The following is a 14,729-nucleotide window of genomic DNA, read 5'->3' as shown; positions in this document are numbered from 1 at the left end:
TATAAAATTAGCGAAATAAAGTAAATAGTTCTGACAAATATAACTGCCCAGTTGAATAATATAGTTAATAACTTGTGCGTTTGAGTTTGGTTTAAAATTTTTAAGCCAAATGTTTGTAATTTGCTGCTTTATTGAAGCCAAATAATGCATTCCCATATGCAAATATGAAATACTGAAAATGGCATGCTGCATATAATAGTTTCTTCTTCTTTTAATTTCTTTTCCTTACAGACAAGATTGATAAATGTATGTGCATATATTATTTATCTGTTCATATAAGGACACATAATTGGCTATTAGATATGGTAATTGCATAAACAGATCTGATTCAAACTCATTTCCGTTTCTGTTTATAAAATAAATGTTTTCGTTACATTGGAATATATACTGAAATAGAAGTTCTTGATTTAGGATTGAGAAACCAGGTACCCAAACAAAAATCAAAGAGAATCCTGGAAAACTTTTTACCAACTAGGGCATTAACCTGTATGCTGATTCTTAATTTGTTCATCATGTTGACTAATTATCGAAGGTATTTATAATGGAACAAGGGCTCCCTGCATCACTCACCCACCTGCTCCGCTGATTTGCTTCCACCGGGAATATGGTAAAACCTTTTGAGAAGAAATTTTGTCCTTACGAGCCTCAATTTGCCATTTCAGATTTTCCTTTGAATTTAAACTTGGATGGAAATGGTTATCACCCGTCACCTATTCCCTTGTGGCTTTAAACTTTTCTCTATTTTTTTTGAGAATTTTATGGCTCCTGTGCACTTTGATTCTGAGCAGCAGCTGTATTTCATTCTAGAATGCCGTGTTTTAGCCATTGATGGGGCTTGGAGATATTTTACCACTTAGAGTATATAAAGACGTTGGTACTCAGTTGCAACTGGCTAGAACCATATAACTGGGTTGCTATTGCTTTCATTATTTTTGTTATTATTGCAACAGATTGTATAGTAATATGCTAATAAAGATTCATGGCTTCATGCAGCAGGAGGAAATGTTGGGATGGAGGCGAAAACTCATGTTAAAACAAATGTCTATAATAATGAGAGGAAAACCAAACTTGAAAAAAACCCTCTAAGAGAATTGTTTCTAGTATAAATATTTTTATTAACATTTGCTATGGCTTGACAATCGTGCAATTGTTTATGCATTTCTGGAACTTAGATATGTTGTGTGCCTGTGTGTGTGGTTGTTACTGGAAGATCTTTTTTCTTTTTTTAGTGTTTTTTTTTTTGAACTGGAATACATAGCTATTCAATATGCAGTGAACAGAAAATTTATGGAGGGCAGAATTTTGAGTATCTGGGGAAAGTTTAATTACTTTTATAATTTAGATAACTTTGTAATTTATTGTAACAAACTGTACTTTGGCACGATTTGTAACAATTATAAAGCACTTGAATTTAGGTTCTTTATTTGGCAGCTATAAACAGAGTTAGCTGTAGGGAAACTTTGAGCATTTACTTTTCTTCCCAGGCTTGCATTAAAAGCTTATGCTGTAGTGGTTTTGTTGCTCCTCTTTTAATTGACCACATATCTGCATTTTATTTCCCTGAAAAACATGTATTACAATGTAGCAGACTTGTGGTTGTAAACATAGAAGGAAGCTGGCTAAGAAGGGACAGGAAGAACTGCCAGCGCCCAAACCAAGGAGAGGAAAACCTCGGCAAAGGCTCGCGATGCCTGAAGATGGTTCCTGCTGGAACTGAAAAGAAGAGACCTCGTCGCTCACCTTCTCATAAAGGACAGGTCTCGAGCAACGCAAGCTACTCAGAAATCCAACAATATTTTTCTTTTTAATGTTTATAAATTTATTTTTATAATTAAAAAGTTGTGGTATAAAATTTCCTCTTAGGCCTGGATTATTTTTCTGTTAACAGAAATTGCTGCCTAGTGTACAATTTTATGACATTGCTATTTTCTACAAAATTAATCTTATTTAATTTCCTTTTGCCTTCAAATGCCTATTTTAAAATTTATTATGTTCATATTGAAAATAATGAATGAAAGCATGAGATGTCATCTCTAATTTTGATTGTTCCTAATGACGTTTTTCTTAAAAAATATACTTGTTTGTGGCTTGGGAATTTTTACAGCCACATTTTTCTTTTAATAACCAAATTGTAGAACATAATTAGCCTTCATAAAACCTCATATTTGTTTAACATTCCTCATAATTAAATGATCTTAATAGTTTTGTTTAACACTGAACTTTCGAAAGTGCTTTCATATTTGTTGTATGTAAAAAATGGAATTTTTCTGCAATTGAAAGTAGACATAAGTGATAAACCAACCTAGACACTCTTGAACTTCAAATACCTTCTTGTGTTCTCCTATTCCTGTGGGCCATTCTGGTATGACCTACGGGGACATTGGTTCTGGTTTTAGATCCTCTTGTGTTACTGTAGGTTTTTCATAAGTCACTTTCAGCAAAACACTGAAGCTATTTATTCATCTATTGGCTGTAGTGAATCATCAGTCTGAATCAAACAGGTTTTGAATTGGTTAAAATAAAAAACAGTTAGCCCTGGGGTTGAGCTCTTGATGATTAAAGAACCAGGCCTAAGACTGCATTTATTTACTTTTTAAAGGAAAGTCAAGACTTACTTCTTTGAGCTGTGTTGCTTTGTATAGATTCCTTTCTTAACAGAAAGGCTTCATTATCTATTTCAGATCTTTATAGATGTTGCAATGAGATACTCTTTTCTCATAATGAAGGATTGAAAGGATCAAAGCTAATAACTTTAACTGAGACACTTTAAAATAAAAAACATAGTTTATTATCTCTGTTTCCTTTCAAGGTTTGTGTTCTTACAAAGGTACAATGTTCCTGATTGAATGTGGCGCTACTGGGAAGGATCACATGTCTAGAATAATAATTCTCTTGCCCAGCGTTCTCTGGGTTGTTGTAATGTTGCAAGTGAATGTGTTCTACTCTGCAAATAAATGCAGTTCTATTTATGTTCCCGATGACTTGTATCCTTAAACCATTTTGTTCAGAGTATTATTGTTCTATATCCTGGGAAGATGTTGGTGATTGTAGTGCCCTGATACTGTAAGTCAGCAGGCCTGAATCCTTGCCTCCTGAGTAGCATAAGGTACCTCTTCAAGTGCAGATGCATGAGGGCTAGTTTTAATGTAATTTTAATAAGGCTGAAATCACATTTTGAAGTCTACCTAAATCATAATACTAATCTCAAAAGACTCTTTATTTAGCTGAAAAGGCTCTTTATTCTCACTGGCCATTTTTTCCTTCTGTGTGCGTCCAAACCATCTTTCATCTGATTCTACAGTGTCCGTTCAGAATATATATATATGTATGCATATGTTTCCCCCCATAAATGGAATGTATGTACAGTTGTGGCTACTTTCTTAGTTGAATACCATCCTCTTTTAGTTGAAACTGTTTCACTTCCATTTCTTTCTAGTTGTACAGTACTGATGAGTCTTTTTATTTACAAAAAACACACCCCAAAACAAAAAAGTGAACACAGAAAATAACATTCATTTCAAATAAATTGCTGTTTTATCCAAAGAAGTGAAAATCCACCTGTTAATGTTGTCTAGGAAAGTTAAGGATATAATTTAATATTTAAATAGGGGTGTGCATGCAAAGTCATAAAAATGAGATTCACATTTACAAAACGAAGGCTGCCCTAACGTCCAGTGTATTGCAATATTCTAAATTTCTCGGGTTCACCCACTTACAGTAGTTTAACATATATGACATGCATTTTGCGGTTTATATTTGCGCTGATAGGAAGGGTACAGGAACACTGACCTGGGAAAATAAAATTGGATTAGGGACAAGTTGAGCAAAAGGTCACAGAAACTGAGGTCAAGAAGGGGGCGGTGGGCTTTCCCATGTGAGATGATGTTGCGTTCTCTGTAGGGGGACACAGGAGGTTTGGTCTTTGGATATTTAACTTTGGATATGCATATTAATTTATAATAACTTGATTAAATAATGTAATTACAGTATACCTTAAATTGTTTATAGGTTAATTTTCCTTTGTTCAAGAATTTTCTGTGTTCAAGAATGACCAAGGAGGATATGCTTAAGTACTAAATTCTATACTATATTCCATTGATTAGCTTTTAATATTTGTTCTTAAAATTCACAAAACAGTAAGTTATAATTTAACTACTCCCCTTTTCTTACTGAGTCTTTTGAAAGAGTAATTTAGACCAGCTCTTTTTAAAATCTTGTTTCAAGACATGTTAATAGATATTTTATTTTTATGTACATTCCACACTAAATACTATAAAATACCCCAAGGTATTTTAGAGTGTGCTATAATTTGTAGTGATTTCCAAGCTACCTTGATCAGAAAATTCCTTTTTCATGAAGTTATCTCCCATGTGAAACATTTTGCAGAAAACAATTTTGGGGAATACTATCTTTGTGGTTTTATTTACTTTTTAAATCTTTGCAAGTTGGTGGTCGTATCTAATTTCTTGTATTTTCAAATACTGGTCACTAGTTCTTCCATTTTGTTTAGGAAACTTTTTTAGGATACTTGTGCTATTTATGCTAACAGTTTTCTCTTGAAATACTAGTTGTAATATGTGAGCAGCTAATAAAGTGAACTATGCAAATATTTTAATGCCGAACGGTAGCTGTATCTTAGAGAGAGATTGGCAGCTGCATCAGCGGAGCTATTAGAGCATCTTTTGAGGGTTTTTGTCTGTTTCCCAAGAGAGACTTGTGTGTGTGCTTCTCGTACCCTCCTGTCAGTTTGGACTCAGTGGTGACCACTGGGTGTAGAGCAGAGCCTTAAAAACGCACCTGACTTTCATTCAACTCCAAGCAGACAGTGTAAGTGAATAAAGCAGACAGTAGGAAGAGGTGGGTATAGGGAGTTGGGACATGCGCACCCTGATCGACATTCAGTCAGTATCTCCAGGAATCCTGTGCAGGGCAAACAAAATGGATTTGGGGGCCATTGGGGTCTTATCCTTGATTTGAAGGTAAGAAGTCAGAAGAGCCGAGTTCTAGGTCTTGTCCCCCCACCTGTCATTTTCCTTTAATTATGGTGTGTTTGCTTAATTCACAGCTAGCAGAAAATTAGCTGGGTCATGTTTAGTTCTCAATAATGATGTTTGAAAAGTTGTGCAGAATATATGTCAAAAAGAACCTACGAGAGTGTGGTTTTAGCAGCTTCTATAAGAAATTACAAAGCTTAACCTCACAACTCCTTTCCTAAAACTTTCAAACTACTGCTGTGTTTTAATTGATTTTTTGGTGGTTTGTACATTCAGGAAAAATATATGAAATTTTAAAAAGCTTGCATATAAATGATTGCTAGCAGAACATGAATGTTCACTTCAAACAATTAAGAGGTGACAGAAATAGTGCCACATATATGAAGATTCTAGAGGCAATTCTTTAAACATATTTTGAGATTTGAGTGTTTCTTCACTTATTTGGACCTTGGTTTCAATTTCTGTGATCAGTGTTGGACTCGATACCGTCTGATATACTTTCATTTCAGCTCTCGGGTCCTATGAAGCTGGCCTGAGCTTAATTTCTGTGTGATGGACGTGAAGGGGCACTGGTTCCCTGGATGCCCTCCGTGCGGAGATGTTATTGATCCCTCACCTATGAATGCAGCTGCACAGGCGTACGATTGGCACCAGTTGGAAGAGCTGTTTAACAGGTTCTGAGTATAGAAAACACTCTGTAGTCTGAATTTCTGTGATTCCAAAACTCAGAAAAGCTTCCTTTTGATTCAGAACATTGCCCTCAAACACACATGCTCATTTTCTCTGTCTCCTACTTTGACATTCTGTTTGTTTAACTTTACTTGGCATACGAGAGTTTTAACTCAGATCTTCAAGTCCATATGCAGAACTAGAAGGTGTCGGAGAAACCGGGGAACAGATTCAGCAAAGGAGTTAGGAAGCACATTGCATGTTCTTGAATATCAAGGTGTAAATGGAGCCCAGTCAACCATTAGTTAAGTGGTAATGGGGATCAAGAACCTGATTAGATTACAGAATCTTCTTGTATGTGAACTCCGTATGTGAAAACATAACACTTGATCTTCACCACAGTGCCACGAAGATTCAATTAGAGGACTGGTATGTGCCCAGATTTGGGGACATAAAGGGCAACTGGATTTTGAAGGAAAGATGGTAAAGAAACACCTGCAAAAATCTGCTTTTCTGTGCAACAGACTGGGTAATTGCATATGCAGATGGATAGTTAGGGATATAATTACTTGATTTGTGAACACAAATGCCCTTTCGATTGTGTGAGTGTTGAATATTGCAGTGACAGGTGCGCGCGGATTGCGGCGCGTGTATCCTTTGCACCCCTGCTTAGATGTTTGGCCCGGCGTAGATCTCCCATTCGCTCTGAGTGTGACTGCTCTTCCCCACTGATGGTCTGGAGGAATTGCTACAGCTCTTAATGTCTCTCCAACTTTTTCTCATAAATAATAACCTTAATTCGAAACCTTGACTGAAAGAAGGACTGCACGCAGCCATGTGGTGCAAGGGCTTACGAATTATGCACAGTAATTCATTTTTTAAAGCTGCTGGATGTAACTCATTAGTTTTCATTGTTTTCTCAAAATAAGGAAAACTATTAACCAACACTCCAGACTAATAGCCTGGAATTTTTTCCCCATAATCAACTGAAGTTTATTGGAAAAAAATCATCTTTTGAAAGACTTCCTTTTTTTCTCCCTTTTTCTTAACCTTTCCATTAATACTTTTGAGAAGTCTTTTCTCATCTCTCCGAACTAAATAGGATTCTAAGTCACTCCTTTTCTGTGTCAGCATTTCTGTATCACACTGAACGTGTTCTTCAGAAGTCTGGGAGGGTCCAAACAGGGTTTTTTAATTGAAGAATTTGTGAAGTGCCTCCTTACGTGGCGGGCCAGATCCCTCCTGCGTGCCTGCCTCTGGCGTGGAGGAGAAGGCGGACAGCGGCGTTGCTGTTCGCCCGGACAGGGCCCCAGGTGTGCCGGCGCTACAGGGCACGTTGTTGTCGCACTGTTTGGGGTTACTTCGGATCTTTTCTTTACTCCATTCTCAGTTAAACTGGGCCTGGAGTTACCTTTCGTCGGAGGAAGTTAGTTCCAACAGTCATTAATATTAATAACAACACTTAGAGACACTTGCATGTGCTGGTAGCAACTTCTCTGTGCTTGACACTCTGCTCAGCACAGTGCCCCATTTATCTCATCTCATTCAGCCTATTAAACACTGTATCTCATCCCCACTCCCTGGAAGAGGAAGCAGATACAATAAGATTAAACGTATTACCCCCTGCCATATAGAATAAACAGAAAGGGATTTGAGTTCAGAAATACGCGTCCCTGTGGCCCATGTTTTTATTTTGCTGAGTTTAAATTTGTAAAGAAAAATGATGTATTATAAGTAAATAAGTATGTATGTATATGTGTGTATACATGTAAAAATCTTGAACTTGCCTTAAAGGAACTCAGTCTGCATCTGCCAGATAGAGTCGAAGTAACCGCAGAGATCCCACTTGATTGGCTTTGCTAGGAAGACTCCACACATGTCTTCTATATATATAAATATTTTAATTTCTAGATATTCCTTTGCGTTTGCTGCTTCTCTAAGGCGCATTTTCTCAGTAAGATGTTCTTTATGCTTTTTGACTAAAAAGGTAGGGATTCAGTTTTGCCCACAAAAAGCATTCTCTCTGGTCCTTCATGTGCCATTAAAAAGTCCGCGCGCGCGCGGTGATATAGCTGCTGTGTGTGGGGAAGGAGCTGGCGCTTGGCTCAAACAATGTTCAGAGCCACCTGCTTTGAATGTGGTCTGATTGAATCAGATGACGGCTGCTTTTCATCACCGCGTGGGGATTGGGATGTGGGGGAAGTGTTTTGTTTTGATATTTCACATGTGCTTAGGTGTTAGCGGTTTCGGATTGTTTAAGAACAGGCTCTCATCACTGAGTGTTGCTGAACCTTGTGGGGGAAATTTGAAAGAAACTTGAGTATTTCTAGGTCTGTTTAAAAATTACGTCTTCTTGTGTGGCGCATTTATTTGTGTTCAGGATGCAGATTGTGGAAAATGGCAGATCTTTTTCCCATCACAAAAACGTTCTTGTTTGTTTGAGTTACAATTTACACTCCTTTTTAGTAGTTCGGCCTATGAGCTTCGATATCAGTACATTGGTTGTAATACCTCTGGGTTCTCTGGCGTGCCTTGTGGGTGTGGGGTCCTTCTTTAAGGGTGCTGGTTAACATCTGCCCCGAGAGTGGCCTGGGACTTGCGGGTCTGAACACTATAATCTCTTCGGTTGCCCCCCATGGGCACTGGCAGGCAGCCGGAGGGAGGGAGCACGACCCCCGCCTGCCGTCAGAAGGCGCTGGGGGAGTGACGGCTGAGGGGCAGGTGTGGAGAGCCTTGGTGAACATTCTGACTTCGAGATACCCAGGGATTGTTTTTCAAATGCTGACTGATAGAGTTGGTCTGAGCATCATGTGGAATTAGGGAAACTCTGCCACTAATGAACACCGCAGCATTCTCAAACTGGGTGACCTGCATCAGTGTTAGACATTTTTTGTCCCTTGCAGATTCCTGGGTTCCACCGGGTGTGGTGCCCGGGGACCAGCATCTTCAATGTGCCCTTCTTGGGACATGCATCCCCGCTGAGCCTTGAGAACTCCCTGTACAGAGATTTTAAGTTACCGGAAATTATGGAGCAAATTGGAGGATTAGAAATCACGTCTAATATCCGTACCGATCACACAATCCTCAAAATAGAGGACAGGTGTGTTTGCAAAGCTTGTTTTGTAAAGAGAGTCTTTTCTCCCTTTGATTTATCATATTTACACTGAAGCCGCATTTCTAAATTGAAAAGAAACAGGAAAAAAAGGAGCAACAACAAAAGATTCTGAAGGCATACCAAAGCTGTGGGGGGCCAAGGGTAGTTTGCCTTTGTTTTATTTTGTGGCAGCTGTTGGACCAGCCTTTTGCTTTTGTCCACCCAGTGCTCTGCACGGAGGACGTGGGATTGTGTGCAGTGGCGGAGCTGGACAGTGGGACCGCTCCCCCAGCTCTGGGCTCCCTGAAGAGGAGCTAGAGCCCTCCTTGGGTGGAGATGGCTTTCACCTGGGCATGCACCAGCCCAGTTGCTCCTTTGTGCGTTTCTCTGACTGGTACTTCCCTCTCCATCCTCCAGTTCTCAGACTCACTTTGAGGCCAAAATCTTGTAAGAAGGACTTTAAAAAACCAGCTTCTCTCCTGTCAGCCTAAACATTTCTGTATGACAGAAAGCTGTGCTCTGTTTTAAAGTTTATACACTAATTGCTTTGCTTTTCTCCTTTGTTGCTGAATTTTTGAAAATTGCTTGGTATGTGGACACCAAAAGAGAGAAGTATATACGTGTTCTATTTAAACTGAAAACCCAGGTTGTTTTGTATATTAAACTAGAGCCAATAAAAATCCAGGAACTAAGGATTTTCACAACCCAATATAGACTTTGTAGTTTTTTTTTACTATGAGTATAAATATTGAGGCAGCATTGTTTGTTCATGCTGCCTCAGTTTTATAGTAAATCCTTTTAAAAGGTGTGCAAAGCTGTCCATGGATGTGAATAAAGACTTTGCGAAATTGTACATACATTAAATCATCCATTTGATTTGAACAAGTTTTGCCATTTTTTGTGGCTTTCACAGGGGTTTTGAAGGGCAGTATATCTATCTACCAGCTGCTTCTACTTTTTTCTCAAGAAAATGGAGAGCTTCATACTCAGTCCCTTGAATAAACCAGAAGTAAACTATGTATCAGGTAGACGAGTTATGTTATTTCAAATCTGTCTTTTATTTTAAAGGTGTAATAATGTGAATTTCATCTCATAGTTTTTTTTTTGCTTCAAACTAAGTTGTTATCCCATTCTTTTCTATTTTTTATAGATTCTCCCACACAATGTTTTAGAGAAATAAAACGTATAATGACATAATTAAAAATGTATAAAACTCTTACTGGGAAAAATGCTTTCTTCTTTATTTTATCCTGCCTTGTAATGGTGTATTTACATTGATATGGAAAAAATCCTTTTCTTGATAATTATTTTGTCAAATTTCATGATTTTTGTTTTATGATTTTTTTTATGTCCAGCATCTGAGTTTTACTGTTTAAAGAAGTCACTTACTCAACAAACATTCACTGAGCTCTTAGCAAGATGCTGGCCCAGGGTCTGGGCTGCAGAAGCCCAGTGAGCTCCCCTGTCCTGAGTGTGTGCCCTGGCAGGGCTCAGTGAGCAAGGATGCCAACCAGCAAATATACATCTGTCTATGTCTGTCTGTCTGTCTGTCTGTCTGTCTGTCTGTCTATCTATCTGTCTATCTATTGGATAGTGATAAACATCGTGAGGTAATAGAGCACCGCAAGGGGTTAGTGAGCATAATAATGGGATGTGTAGGAACTGGCATGCTCTTCCAGAGTGCCAGCGAGGGCCTCCCCAGGGAAGTAATGTTAACACCTCCAATGACTGTAAAGGTTTGAATCTTGGGGGTGATTTATATTGTTTGCATAGATTTTTGAGGATAGAGTATAGGTTCTTATGATCCTTATGTATGAATGCCATTGAACTTTATCAACTTAGATTATAAATAGGAAAAACAATTTGCAAATGCATTTACATAAATGTATTTTAACATTGGCGATGTCTAGAAGACACTACTGTGTTCATGTGTTCTGATTTCTCATTCTGTGGTAAAGCAACATGATTACAGAAAAAAATAAACTATATTCCTTCGAGGGCCAAATTAAAATTCATATTTGCTGTGAGAAGACAATCACTTTAATATTATATATATTTGTCATGTATCACCTACATAATTAAAACCTTAAATTTAAATTATTAAAAGATCAAATTCTATGTAATTATTTTAGGGGGAAGTGATATTTCAGCTTTATGAAAAGTTTGTATGTCACCCCTTACGTCTGTCAGTACATACCCTACCAATGTATGTAAGAGATTGATTAGGGTGTTTGTGTGGGTGTGTGTACCCCTCAAAGGACTTATTCATTTATTCATTCTGCATGCATTCACTGAGAGGGAAGGACTGTTTTTTTCTGGGGAGGGAAGACACAGAGACCAGACAGCCAGAGGTCGCGGGGTTAGAGGGAGGAGTCTGATGTGACTGGAGCACAAAAGGGCATGGCCGTGACACTCAGGGTAACTAACACAGCAAGAGAAGGTGAACTCAGACCACCAGGCCCCTTCAGTGCTAGGCTGGGGAGCGGTGACTTCACACCGAAAGCAGTGTGGACTGCTGGGCTCTGTATGCAGACGTGATGGCTGTCAGTGGCTCCTGATAGGTTGGGGTGGGGAAGTCTGAAGCCAGGGAAACTGGTTTTCAGACCCTTATTATGAAAGGAGGGCGGGAGGGAGGAAAGGAAGGGGGAGAAATTGGTGAAAGCTGTAGTAGTAAAAGCAGATGAGGGTTAGCGAAAGTCTGCAAGCATTGCTGCTGGAGAAGACGCAGACCTCTGCTTTACCTCTCACTGCATCATTAGACTTCCTCTTCAGTGAAACGAAACCGGTCTTGGCTCTTCGGGGGATGTTGAGGTGAAGGCTTTTCCTTCTGTTCCACCTCTTCCCCCCCCCACCCACACTGTGGGGTCTCCTCCTCTGTGCTCTCTTACCTTTCCTGCTGCGTCACTGAAGTGTTCCCGGGAAAGTTCCAGCTCTTCTCAAAAACATGGCAGTATGCAATTCTTTGATGTTTACTTGCCACTTGGAGCTTTGCTTAAAGCTTTTGCTAATATAAATTATTTTTAAGTGCATATTTTAGCTCCCGAAATTCATTTGAACTCAAATTTGTAACTAAATTGGGGAGGTTCAAACTTGAAAATAAGTTGTTTTCTATATCTTTAAATAATGGGACTTATTTTTCCTTCTGTTGAAGTGGGGTATCAGGACAGTCCACAAAATTTTGTGTGGTTAAAATATTGCAGGACTTCAGCGTTATTAATACTTCAAGGTGGTGTTCCTGGGGCAGGAAACATGAAGGTCTGAGGAACATGCTCTCTGCCCTCACCGAGTGTGGTTTGCCGGTCAGGAGCTGATTTGGAGCAGAGGTTCCTAACCTTCTTAGAGCCAGGGACTCCCCAGAAAAAGCCTTTAGCTAAATACATGAGTGAAACGTTACCACAGTTCCAGGAGTTTTTAAACCTTCCTGACGCCCAGCCACGGGCCTGGGATCAGGAGTGCCCCCCCCCTCCCCCAGCCCCCCACCACACACACCCACATACTCTCGCTCCCATCTGGGCAGTGGCCGGGCCACGTGTAAGACTGACATTGGTAAATGAAGGAGAAAGTACTCCTCCAGTACCTTTTGCAGCCATTCGCTTTTCTGGTGCTGTGTGCTCAGTGAGCCTTTGCTGGCCGACAGGGTCACAGGGGTCACGAGAGGGCGAGAGAGCAGATACCTGTGCAGAGCAGAGAAGAAGTGTATGGGGGCGTTATGCAGCACATAACCGGCACCCTTCCTGAAAATGATGCGTACTGTATGGCAGTCGGACAAATGTGAGTGTCCAGGGATGATGGCTTTTTGGTAGGTGAAGTCCAGATTTATCCAGAGATGGTATTTATTGTCAAAGAAACTTAGTGAGCATGAAGCTCATAAGCCTCTTTCTGAGGGGTGGGGAACCTGCTGTTTCGGATCTGCTCTCGCGTTGAGGATGTTTGTAGCTGCAACAGAAAGAAACCCTGACTCCAGTGGCCTTACACATAAGGGAATGTATTACTGTATGAACCTCTTCTGAGATGTCTGGTGTCTCCCATGTGTGCTGGCTTCGTCCGAACATCCTGCTGCAGTTGGGACCATCATGCCCAAGCAGGAAAATGTCCAGAGAAGATAAAAAAAATAACAAAAAACATATCTCCTGGTGTAGTTCTTCAGAGCCAGGAGACCTTTCCCAGGAGCCCGGTGGCAGACAGGCTTGCGTGTCTCATCACCCGTTGCAGACCGGTTCCCGGCCAGGGGAGGCTTGCGCCTGGCAGTGGTGCTCAGGAGCCACGCCGGGACTGGAGATGAGGCGCCCTCCCCTGACCCACTGGGAGGCGGGCGGCTGGGTGGAAAGAAAGCATTCAAACCCCCGGTAGGTCCATGACGAAGGACGAGGGCCTGAATATTGGGTAGACGGAACTAATGGTGTCGCTGCATCTTCTGATGAACCAATGTTCTGAATAAAGTAGGAGGAATGATGTTGATGTTATTATAATCCAGATAAATCTGTTATTTTCTCTGCCAGCGCATATGGGACACACTCATGGGCTTAAGACTGTGTAAGTGAATATTGGAATAGATCTTCTTTCCTCCTGGGGACTGGTTTCCACTGCTTCCCCTCAGTTCAGTGCTGGACCCTGCCGTCATGCTCAAAAGACGGAGGTGAAGTTTCAGCCACTTGAACTGACCTGGAGAGTCTGCCTAAGCTGTCCTTCGCTTCCCACAGCACTTTTCTCGTTGGTGGCTTAAGTGTGAAGTGTCTTGATTATATATTTTTATCTTTGAGAATTTTCAGGTGTACCTCACAAAGTAATACATATTTTCATCTCTTCACGTGTACCTTCAATTTAAAAATATTCTTTATGTTTCTGTGTAGATGAAGGGGAAAATATATAAAAATGAGTTAAAAATATTTCTCTGAGTCAGTATTAATTAAAATAGTCGACTTTTCCTCTGGGACATAGTTAACCCAAGGGGAAAGTCCTGGTAAGTAGGAAACTGGGATTCTGAATGACGCGAGAGGTGAAAGATAACTTTCTACAGCGACCTTCCTTTGTCTGAACTTGGGGTTTCAGTTTTCGGAGGTGTCACTTCTGTTTCCTGGCCGAAGGAAAGGTTAGCAGAAACGATGAGTCCTCTTCCCGGCTCTTCCAGGGCCTTTCCCCGAGCACGCGGACCGCTGCCTGCGCCTCCCTGACGCACGCAGTTGGCGGATGAGATACTGTGTGTGACAGTGCTTTGGGAAGTCGAAAGCAGTCGCCTGCTGTACAATGTTTGTTGCTGTGACCCTGCTGTCCTGACTATTGTACTTGGGGCAGAACTTGAAATATTAGTGCTATTCTTGTTTGTCAGTGGGACAGTTTCAGCAGAAAGCTTTCAAAACGTGTTGAGCCGCGACTGCCGTCTGAGGAAGGGACGCAGAGCGAGGGCCTAACCCACTCTCTGTCTCGCTGTCGCCAGATCACAGAAAGCCGTTTGACTGCGGAGGTAACAGTTGTTTCCTCCTCTGTCCCGAGGCCAGTGATTTTGTAATATGTATCAAATCACGAGGGTGCGTGTCAAAGTGAGCATAAAGAGGCGAGTATTTCCCTTTACAATGACCGTATAAGAGCTTATTTCTGCCAGGGGAGGAAACGTATATGAAGTCTGACTGTTTCCATGCATTTTACTGTAGAAATCACTGAGCCCGAGATTTGTGCATTATCTCTTATCTCGTCATGTGGCTGGCAAGAGTTTCAGTGTGTTAAGTGTACTGATCTGTATATTTTCTGCTGAATCTTAATCCATACTTGCAGATTTGTGAAATAAACTATTATTTACACATAAATTATGGAGAAAGAAGTGTTGCCTGTAATACATTAAACTAATCTTTATGGCATACCTGTGGTTTAATTTCTCTGGTGAATAGTAGATAGTGTGAACCATTATGAATTTTTATGGTCTTAGGTTATCCTCCTCAAAGTCTTAAGAACGCTGCAGAACGTTTCAACTGTAGGAA

The 14,729-nt window shown here is 40.3% G+C and overlaps 1 protein-coding gene across 15 annotated transcripts in view; it reads left to right on the top strand.

Moving 5' to 3' along the window:
- The window catches only part of TCF4 (transcription factor 4), a 336,776-nt gene that overhangs the window by 81,538 nt on the left and 240,509 nt on the right, over positions 1–14,729 (top strand). The window contains exon 1 of one of the 15 annotated variants that reach the window (XM_045850368.1): positions 11,470–11,568. The exons of the other annotated variants lie outside the window; for them this stretch is intronic. The gene's annotated coding sequence lies outside the window, so the exon portion shown is untranslated. Of the gene's footprint in view, positions 1–11,469; positions 11,569–14,729 lie in introns of those variants that run through there. 15 annotated transcript variants of the gene reach the window in all.

Source organism: Phyllostomus hastatus, unplaced genomic scaffold (assembly GCF_019186645.2).
Source record: "Phyllostomus hastatus isolate PE091 unplaced genomic scaffold, TTU_PhHast_1.1 phas_contig_80, whole genome shotgun sequence".
NCBI lineage: Eukaryota > Metazoa > Chordata > Mammalia > Chiroptera > Phyllostomidae > Phyllostomus > Phyllostomus hastatus.
Note: the sequence above shows the minus strand (reverse complement) of the source record. Positions and strands in the feature narration are given on the sequence as shown.